The sequence below is a fragment of the Mauremys reevesii genome, linkage group 11 (assembly GCF_016161935.1).
Source record: "Mauremys reevesii isolate NIE-2019 linkage group 11, ASM1616193v1, whole genome shotgun sequence".
Lineage (NCBI taxonomy): Eukaryota > Metazoa > Chordata > Testudines > Geoemydidae > Mauremys > Mauremys reevesii.
The window spans coordinates 1,558,661-1,567,402 of record NC_052633.1 but is presented as its reverse complement, the minus strand read 5'-3'; the positions used below and the strand labels follow the sequence as shown (position 1 = coordinate 1,567,402).

The 8,742-nt window shown below is 43.7% G+C and overlaps 1 protein-coding gene across 4 annotated transcripts in view; it reads left to right on the top strand.

Annotated features, from left to right (window-relative positions):
* Nucleotides 1-303: 303 nt before the first annotated feature.
* ADARB1 (adenosine deaminase RNA specific B1) overlaps nucleotides 304-8,742 on the top strand; it is a 245,080-nt gene continuing 236,641 nt past the window's right edge. For all 4 annotated transcript variants that reach the window (XM_039494227.1, XM_039494229.1, XM_039494224.1 and 1 more), the window contains exon 1: nucleotides 304-438. The gene's annotated coding sequence lies outside the window, so the exon portion shown is untranslated. The remainder of the gene's footprint in view (nucleotides 439-8,742) is intronic.

Below are 8,742 nucleotides of genomic sequence, written 5' to 3'. Positions count from 1 at the left end.
CTCTGCAGAGCCCCGCAGCCGGGGGAGGACGGGGAAGAGGCGCGTGCACGGCTCCGTGCCTCCCTCCAATCAGCGGCCGGGTTCCTTCCTCTGACTCCGCCCCTCGGGTCGCACGGCGGCCTCTCTAGCTTCGGCTCGCGCGCCAAGGCCTCCCCCCCCGCCCCGCCCATGCCTGCTGCGGCCCAATTGGCCGGCGGCCCTGGGTGGCGCGCGGAGTCTGAGGCCGGCGCGTGAACGCGCAGCCTGCGCGTTGGCGGGCTCGCGCCTGCGGGGCTGTGGAGCAGCGCGCGTGCGCGCGGGGCCGGTCGGCCTGAGCCGAGCAGCGCCGTAGCCGCTGCCGCCCGCGCTCCGTGTCGGCTGAGGGGAGCGCGAGGCCGCCGCCGCCCGCCCGCCGGCCGGTCAGTGGCGGAGCGCGGGAGCCCCAGGAGCCGCGGCCAGGTGAGGGGCGGCCCGGGCGGGGCTCGCGGCTGCTCTCCCGCCCCCGCCCCGCCCCGCCGGGACCTGTCCAGGTCCTGACGCTCCGTGCCCGGGCGGGCCGCCCGCCAGCCTCCGTCCCGCGGGCGCTGAGGGGATGGGGGCTGCGGCGAGCCGGGGCGGCGGGCAGCGGGTGGGCGCGGGCCTGGGTCCGGAGCCGGCGCGGCTCTGCCCGGGGCTGGGGCGGCGATGGCGGCGGCGCGGGGAGCCGCGCGGCTGCAGGTGCGGGGCCGGTCTCGTTTCCCTGGGCACGGAGGGGTGCGGGGGGCTCCGCGCGGAGGGTCCGGTCCGGCCCCGCAGGCTGCGGCGGCTCGCGGCTGAGGCGGGCCGCTCCCCGCATCGCCCCCAGCCGCAGGACGGTCTGTCCGGAGAGCGGGACTCGCTGGAAGCGACGGTCTGAATTCAAAGCGGCCGAGGAAGCCGCCTGCAGCCCTGGGCTATCTGGGGAGGGAGGGGGAGGCTGCGAATTGCTCAATCCATAGAGCAAGTTGGCTGGAGTGTCCAGCTTGCTGGGCTATCGCCTCGGGGTGACGGTGTCTGGTTTGTGTGGCTCGTTCTGGCGCTAGTTCAAACAAGGCTGATGGCTTTGGGCCTGAGGATAACTGATTGTTTTCAGATGGGTGTTCGAGCTACCCCCCAGCTAGCAAGCTGCACGGTGACTGCAGGCAGCCGCCCTGAGGACTGTTCATAGTGTCCATTTCTATCTACCTACAATTCCTGGCATCTGTTTTTGTGCTATGCTAGTTAAACTCGACTTGTATTAGTTCTCGCAATTTATATCATAGGTAATTGCCTTTAAAATCAATTCTGTAACTATACTCACTTCTCTCCCCTAAACATATCGATCGCTAAAGCTACAGTTTGGATTTGGTTTCTTGATACTTAACTAAAAGGCAGTTTAGGAGCCTAACATGCAAACACACCAATGGCTCTGTTTTGGGATTAGAAAATAGTATCATTCAGTCACATTTATAACACTGATTTAAATACAAAGGATCAAAATGAGTTTAAAGCATTCCATGTTCACTAAAATTACCTTTTGAAATTTATCCTTTAAAAAAAGTTGATGAAATACTATAAAAACTGACCAGGATAATCTAATCTTTAAATGTAGTTCATTGATGTGTGAGTACAATATTTTCATGCTTAATCTTCCACAGTGCAATGGTCTTAAGGAGTGGGTATGGTGAGGGGCTTCCACTTTAAAATGTTTTTTTTTTCAGCAGTAGGCTCTTGCATTCCCTAACTGTAGATTTATTTAGAGTTGTGTATGCATAGGCACTAGTTGCTCAGGGCTTGTCTACACTGCGAAGTTGTCAACAGAACTTTTTTCTTTCACGGGTACTTAAAAAAGCCCACCCTCCCTGTGAAAAACAAAAGTTTTGCCGATGCAAGTGGCAATGTGAACGTGGCTTTGTCGGCAGGAGCACTATCCTGCTGACAAAGCTAATGCTGCTCGTGAGGCTACAAGTATTTTGTTGGCAAAAGTGCCGACAAAGTACCGAAAAAGAGCGTTTACACACGCTGAGTTTTAGTGACAAAGCTGTGTTGACACAGCCGTGTTGCTAAAAGCTGTGTGGTGTAGACAAGCCCTCAGAGTGGTATTACTCTAGCAAACTCAAGTTCAAGAAACTAATAGAATTGAGGGATCCTGTCTGTAAAGAGCAACAATTAGAGAGGGATGGAGGGGCTGACTGAAGAAGATGCAGGCACAGACATACATCTCAACCAGCAGACAATAGTGATGTAAAGAGAAGCACAATGCCCTGTAGAGTAGTTGGTGATGGGGCATGTGGTTTAATTAATTACAGAACTGAAAACTGGGACTACCAAGAAGATTTATGCTGTGCAATTTGAAATGTGATTAAGGTATTTGAGCATTGGGCTAAATTAAATAAATTCCTTAAATTACTTGTAATTTCAGAATTTCATTGGGGTATACAATGTTTCTTTTGGAGTGGCCCAAAAGGGGTGAGAGCATCACAACATTTTAGTTATTAACAAGTATATGTTCTCCTAGTGGCTGAGATCATAGAATATCAGGGTTGGAAGGGATCTCAGGAGGTCATCTAGTCCAACGCCCTGCTCAAAGCAGGACCAATCCCCAGACAAATTTTTGCCCTAGATCCCTATATGGTCCCCTCAAGGATTGAGAAACAAGCACATGCGTAGTAGAGGATGGTTTTGATCCATTGACCTCTGGGTTATGGGCCCAGCACACTTCCACTGTGCCACTATGCTATGATTCTATTCTGTGAGATAGTTGTACCTAAATGCTTAATTACGCTTTTGCATACCTAATGGTCAAAGAACCTTTAAGTTTCTACTTTTCCAGTTCTATAATCTTAAAATTGTAAAATAGTTTAGTGCTACAAATTCAAGGTTTACTATGTGGTTTGAATGTCAGCTGATGTAAGAAACTATATTTCTAAAATCTTTGGAGAAAATTAAATAACCCAACAAAGTACTGTGGCGAAGGAGGAAAAGGAAGTCTTTTTATTACTGTTAAGTATGTTTGTTAGAACTAACTTCACAAGTCTGCATTGGGAATTTATTGTCACAATGAGTGCTCTGAATTTGTGATGTCTCAGGATAACTGAAGTGTGCCACCAGCAGGCTGCTGCATGTTGACTTCCAGCTGCATAGATTTACTTTATATATTACAAATTATAGTCTACAAACCTCAAGGACACTCCTTACTAAAAAGGGAATAAAATCTATTCTAACTATCATCAGCTTATTAATTTTTTCATTTGATTTCTGAAATATTGTGGTTAAAGAAATTAATTATGCTGGTATGTTAACATTTACAGTGAGGTGTATTTGTAGTCCTACCTAATATACATGGTATTATTCTACAGTTATTAATTGCTTAATGTAATTGCTCTTCTTTACACCCTTACAGTAAAGTTTTATGTTCTGAACAACCATGTTTTCAAAGTAAATATAGTGGACTTGAAAAGATTAGTTTGTAAGCTTCTTGGGATAGGGAGAGTGAAATGTATGGAACTGGTTATAACACTTAACAAATACCAGCTATTACTAGACAGTAAAGTGTTCTGTTTCTTTGTGGAATAAGTATGGCAGATGCAAAACAAACTTCCCCATTCTGTCCAACTTGCGTTGTACTTCTGTTCTAGAGATTTCTAGGAACACTTATGGTGCATAGGGCAAATTAGTCATCTTGGACATTAATTGATTGCCCTCTTAGGCCTTGTCTACACTACAGGGGAAATTCGATCTAAGCTACGCAGTTCGAGTTACGTGAATAGCATAACTCAGATCAATGTAGCTTAGATCTACTTACTGCAGGGACCACACTACGCAATGTTGATGGGAGACGCTCTACCGTCGACTCCCCCTACTCTTCTCGATCCGGTGGAGTACAGGAGTCAATGGGAGAGCGATCTGCGATCGATTTAGTGGGTCTTCAGTAGACCCGCAAAATTGACCACCGATGCATCGATCACTGCTCGTCGATCTCCTGGTAAGTGTAGACAAGCCCTTAGAGATCAGCAAGAGGCCTGACTCAAAATGTTTAATAAATACCAATCTGTCCGGATAAAAAAGATTTTAAAAACATCCCATTTTTAATTTAAAAATTGTTTGCTTCAGTTATTAAATGAAAGCAGATTTTTATTTGCATGTTTATTTACTTTCTTCTCATTTTGTAGTTTTAAATTGCTAAACTGAGTTTTGTACTTTAGTTCCCTAGAATTTCATATTTTACATGGAGGTATCGCATTTAAAATGTTCATTATGCTGGAAGAGAAAAGTCCAGGACCTCATTAACATAGTTATTATAGAATCATAGATTATTAGGGTTGGAACGGACCTCAAGAGATCATCTAGTCCAACCCCCTGCTCAAAGCAGGACCAATCCCCAAATGGCCACCTCAAGGATTGAGCTCACAACCCTGGGTTTAGTAGGCCAATGCTCAGACCACTGAGCTATCCCTCCAATTGCAAAATAGTCTATGCTGTATTTTCAGTCAGCGTCGCCTGCTGATATATCAGGCTTCTACAAATCAAGAAAGTTGAATTGCTTCATCCAAGCTATGCTTCTTCATCTGAGTTTGAAGTCAGTGAGCCTTGTGCCACTAGTTTTAGTTCTTCAGAAAAGTCCACCTTTAGGTGCTTAAATATTCTGTTTTTTTAAAATGTTGGCCTCTTTATAAGAAGTAGTTCACAATAACTGTTGATTTATGGAAAAACTAAAATTTTCATTGTTAGCACTATTGTACTTTTATTTTGATTTGACAAAGATTCGCCACCACTAAGAAGTTCTTAATAAAAATACAATTTTAGCCTGTTATGCATTGAATGTTAGGAAGATACAGGTATGTAACTTTAAGCACATTGATAGCCCCACTGAAATCAGTGGGGCTAATCATGTGAGTAAAATTACATATCTGCTTAAATATTTGCAAGATCAGAGCTTCAGTTGTAAGTATTTTGTTTTTTTTCCTTGTGGCAGCCCAATAAATTCAAATAAGATACACCCTCAGTAGTATGTCTTTATATGCTTAGTTAATTATAAATTAGTTTTAAAAAGGTTCAGCCTCAATTAAATCAAAGATTTAAAAAAAGTTGTTTTTATATTGCTTCACCCTGATCATTAGATAACTCATAAGTACTGGTCTCATCTGGATGTGAACTGCTGACCTAGAGGTGCAAAGTTCTATGAACAGTTGCTGATCCTTGAACTGTTCACTTCATAGAAGGTATATTTTAATAACTTTTCGGAGTTAGTTGCTGTGTGACTAGCTGAGATCTATTCCCTGTCAGTTTTTCAGACTTTATGCTGTCAGGAGAGCTGTTGCTAGAAAGGTTCTGAATTGCTGTATCCATTTCTACTAATAATTTCTACCTACTCTTCAAAATTTCATTTTTAATATCTTGGACTCCTGTTTGGTATTGTTTTCTCTTGGAGAGAAGTGTATGTGTTTATAGAGTAATTACTGTTGAATAAAGAGCACCATGGCTGCTCTTTGAGGTGGAATGGCATCTTGCTTTGTTCTCTGATTGGTTAAAACAAGCTACATGGATTTTCCTAACATGGGTTTGCCATCTGTTTCTCTGGCCTGTATACACTTAGGTTTCATTATTTCTGGAGTATTTGGTTGGGTCTAGTTGGATTTTAAATTGGCTTCATTTTTTTTTTTTGGCAGGCCAAGCTGTTACATTTTAATTTGGGTAAAATCTGTTTGTTAAAGAGTTTTTTGTATTTAAAATTCTTTGAACCGTAGCTAAAGTAAGTTAACATAAGCAGTATACCCATTTGGCTTTTCAGTTCTCTCTCAACTTAATTATTGTTGCAGATAAAAACTAATTGTTTGACGCTGCTTTTTCTCCAGACCAGTTTTAGATGATAGGAAATGTTTTAAAGGTTTGAAGTCAAAACTGCCATTGTGATGGTATCAGATACTGAATCAAAACAATATTTTTTGTGGAATTCCTCACAATATTGCTGCAAGTGGTGTTCAAATGTATGTAATTAGAAACAAATCACTTTCCATTGGGGCAAGGGAATAAATGTAGTAGTTAGCTCAGGGTCTCTTATTAACATTTCATCATTTTTGCATATATTTGAACGTCTATTTCCATCCCTGAGCATTTCTTGATTTTTTTTTAAATTACATGACAAGAACAAAGCTAAAATATATCAGGATTTTTCAACCTTTCCCCCCCACGTACAGCCCCCAAAAGAGCTGCTATTTGCTTCCAGGTTCCTAATCCCACAGTACTTTGTAGCTGCATGCATCCTACACCCTTTTTAGATTGGTTTCAGAGTGGTAGCCGTGTTAGTCTCTATCAGCAAAAACAAGAAGGAGTTCTTGTGGCACCTTAGAGACTAACACATTTATTTGGGCATAAGCTTTTGTGGGCTAGAACCCACTTCATCAGATGCATGGAGTGGAAAATACAGTAGCAGGTGTGTGTGTGTGTCTATATATCTATATATAGATATATAGATAGATAGATAGTACATGAAAAGATGGGAGTTGCCTTACCAAGTTGGGGGTTAGTCTAACAAGACAATTCAATTAACAGTAGAATACCAAGGGAGGAAAAATCACTTTTGTAGTGGTAATGAGGTTGGCCCATTTCAAACAGTTTACAAGAAGGTTTGAGTAACAATAGGGGGAAATTAGTATGGTAAAATTAGTTTTTGTAATGATCCATCCACTCCCAGCCAGTTTTTATTCAGGCCTAATTTGATGGTGTCCAGTTTGCAAATTAATTCCAGTTCTGCAGTTTCACATTGGAGTCTGTTTTTGATTTTTTTTTTTGTTGAAGAATTGCCACTATTAAGTCTGTTACTGAGTGACCAGGGAGGTTGAAATGTTCTCCTACTGGTTTTTGAATGTTATAATTCCTGATGTCAGGTTTGTGTCCATTTATTCTTTTGCATAGAGACTGTCCGGTTTGGTCAACGTACCTGGCAGAGGAGAATTGCTGGCACATGATGGCATATATCACATTGGTAGATGTGCAGGTGAACAAACCGCTGATGGTGTGGCTGATGTGGTTAGGTCCCTTGAATAGATATGTGGACAGAGTTGGCAACGGAGTTTGGTTCCTGGGTTAGTGGTTTTTATTGCGTGGTGTGTAGTTAGTTGCTGGTGAGTATTTGCTTCAGGTTGGAGGGCTGTCTGTAAGCGAGGACTGGCTGTCTCCCAATGTCGGTGAGAGTAAGGAATCGTCCTTCGGGATAGGTTGTAGATCCTTGATGATGTGCTGGAGAGGTTCTAGTTGGGGGCTGTAGGTGACGGCTAGTGGCGTTCTGTTACTTTCTTTGTTGGGCCTGTCTTGTAATAGGTGACTTCTGGGTACCCTTCAGGCTCTGTCAATCTGTTTCTTAACTTCAGCAGGTGGGTATTGTAGTTTTAAGAATGCTTGATAAAGATCCTGTAGGTGTTTGTCTCTGAGGGATTGGAGCAAATGCGGTTGTATCTTAGAGGTTGGTTGCAGACAGTGGATCGTGTGATGTGGTCAGGATGGAAGCTGGAGGCATGTATGTAAGTATAGCAGTCAGTAGGTTTCCTGTACAGGGTGGTGGTTATGTGACCATCGCTTATTAGCACTGAAGTGTCTAGGAAGTGGATCTCTTGTGTGGACTGGTCTAGGCTGAGGTTGATGGTGGGGTGGAAATTATTGAAATCCTGGTGGAATTCCTCAAGGGCCTCCTTCCCATGGGTACAGATGATGAATATATCATCAATGTAGCGCAAGTAGAGTAGGGGTCATAATGGATGAGAGCCGAGGAAGCTTTGTTCTAAGTCAGCCATAAAGATTTTGGCATACTGTGGGGCCATGCGGGTACCCATAGCAATCCCTCTGACTTGAAGGTATAAATTGTCCTCAAATCTGAAATAGTTGTGGGTGAGGACAAAGTGACAAAGTTCAGCCAACTAGGTTTGCCTTGACATTATTGGAGACACTATTCAGCCTCATCAACCTCAGCCTGGACCAGTCCATACAAGAGATCCACTTCCTAGACACTGCAGTGCTAATAAGCAATGGTCACATACACACCACCCTATACTGGAAACCTGCTGACCACTATACATTCCTACATGCCTCCAGCTTTCATCCAGACCACATTTTTCATTCAGCTGAGTGTTATAAGCAAAGGAACCATGTCATCTTAAACTTGTCAAAAGCATGAAATAGGTGTGTCGTTTTGAGCAGTGTCAGTCATAAAGTTGGATGAAGTCTTTAAAAGCAAAACTGTTGTTTGAGCTGTGCTTTCCATTAGCTCTTCATCTAGGTGCTAAATAGCAAAGATAAGAGACATTCCACGCACATGATTCTAAGCTAGTCTTTTTATTTTTCTGCTAGCAACTTTGAAGGCTCAACTAGCACCAGAGCCAATGTGATGCACCTAGCATGCACCATGTTGGAATTTCCCGTTAGCTTTGAGGCTACTGAAGAAGCATAGAGATGAGGCTTGGGGGGGGCTCTGGGCAGGGGATAGATGACATAGTGGTAAAAATGCATGAGCAATGTCTGCTACTACCCCTGATTGAGGGCTTGTCTACACTATCATGTGGGTTTGATCTAAGATACGCAACTTCAGCTACGTGAATAGTGTCACTGAATTTGACGTACTTAGATCTACTTACCACGGTGTCTTCACTGCGGTAAGTCGACAGCTGAAACTCTCCTATTGACTCTGCTTGTGCTCCTCATTCTGGTGGAGCACTGGAGTCGATGGGAGAGTGCTCAGTGGTCGATTATCGTGTTTATACTAGACATGATAAA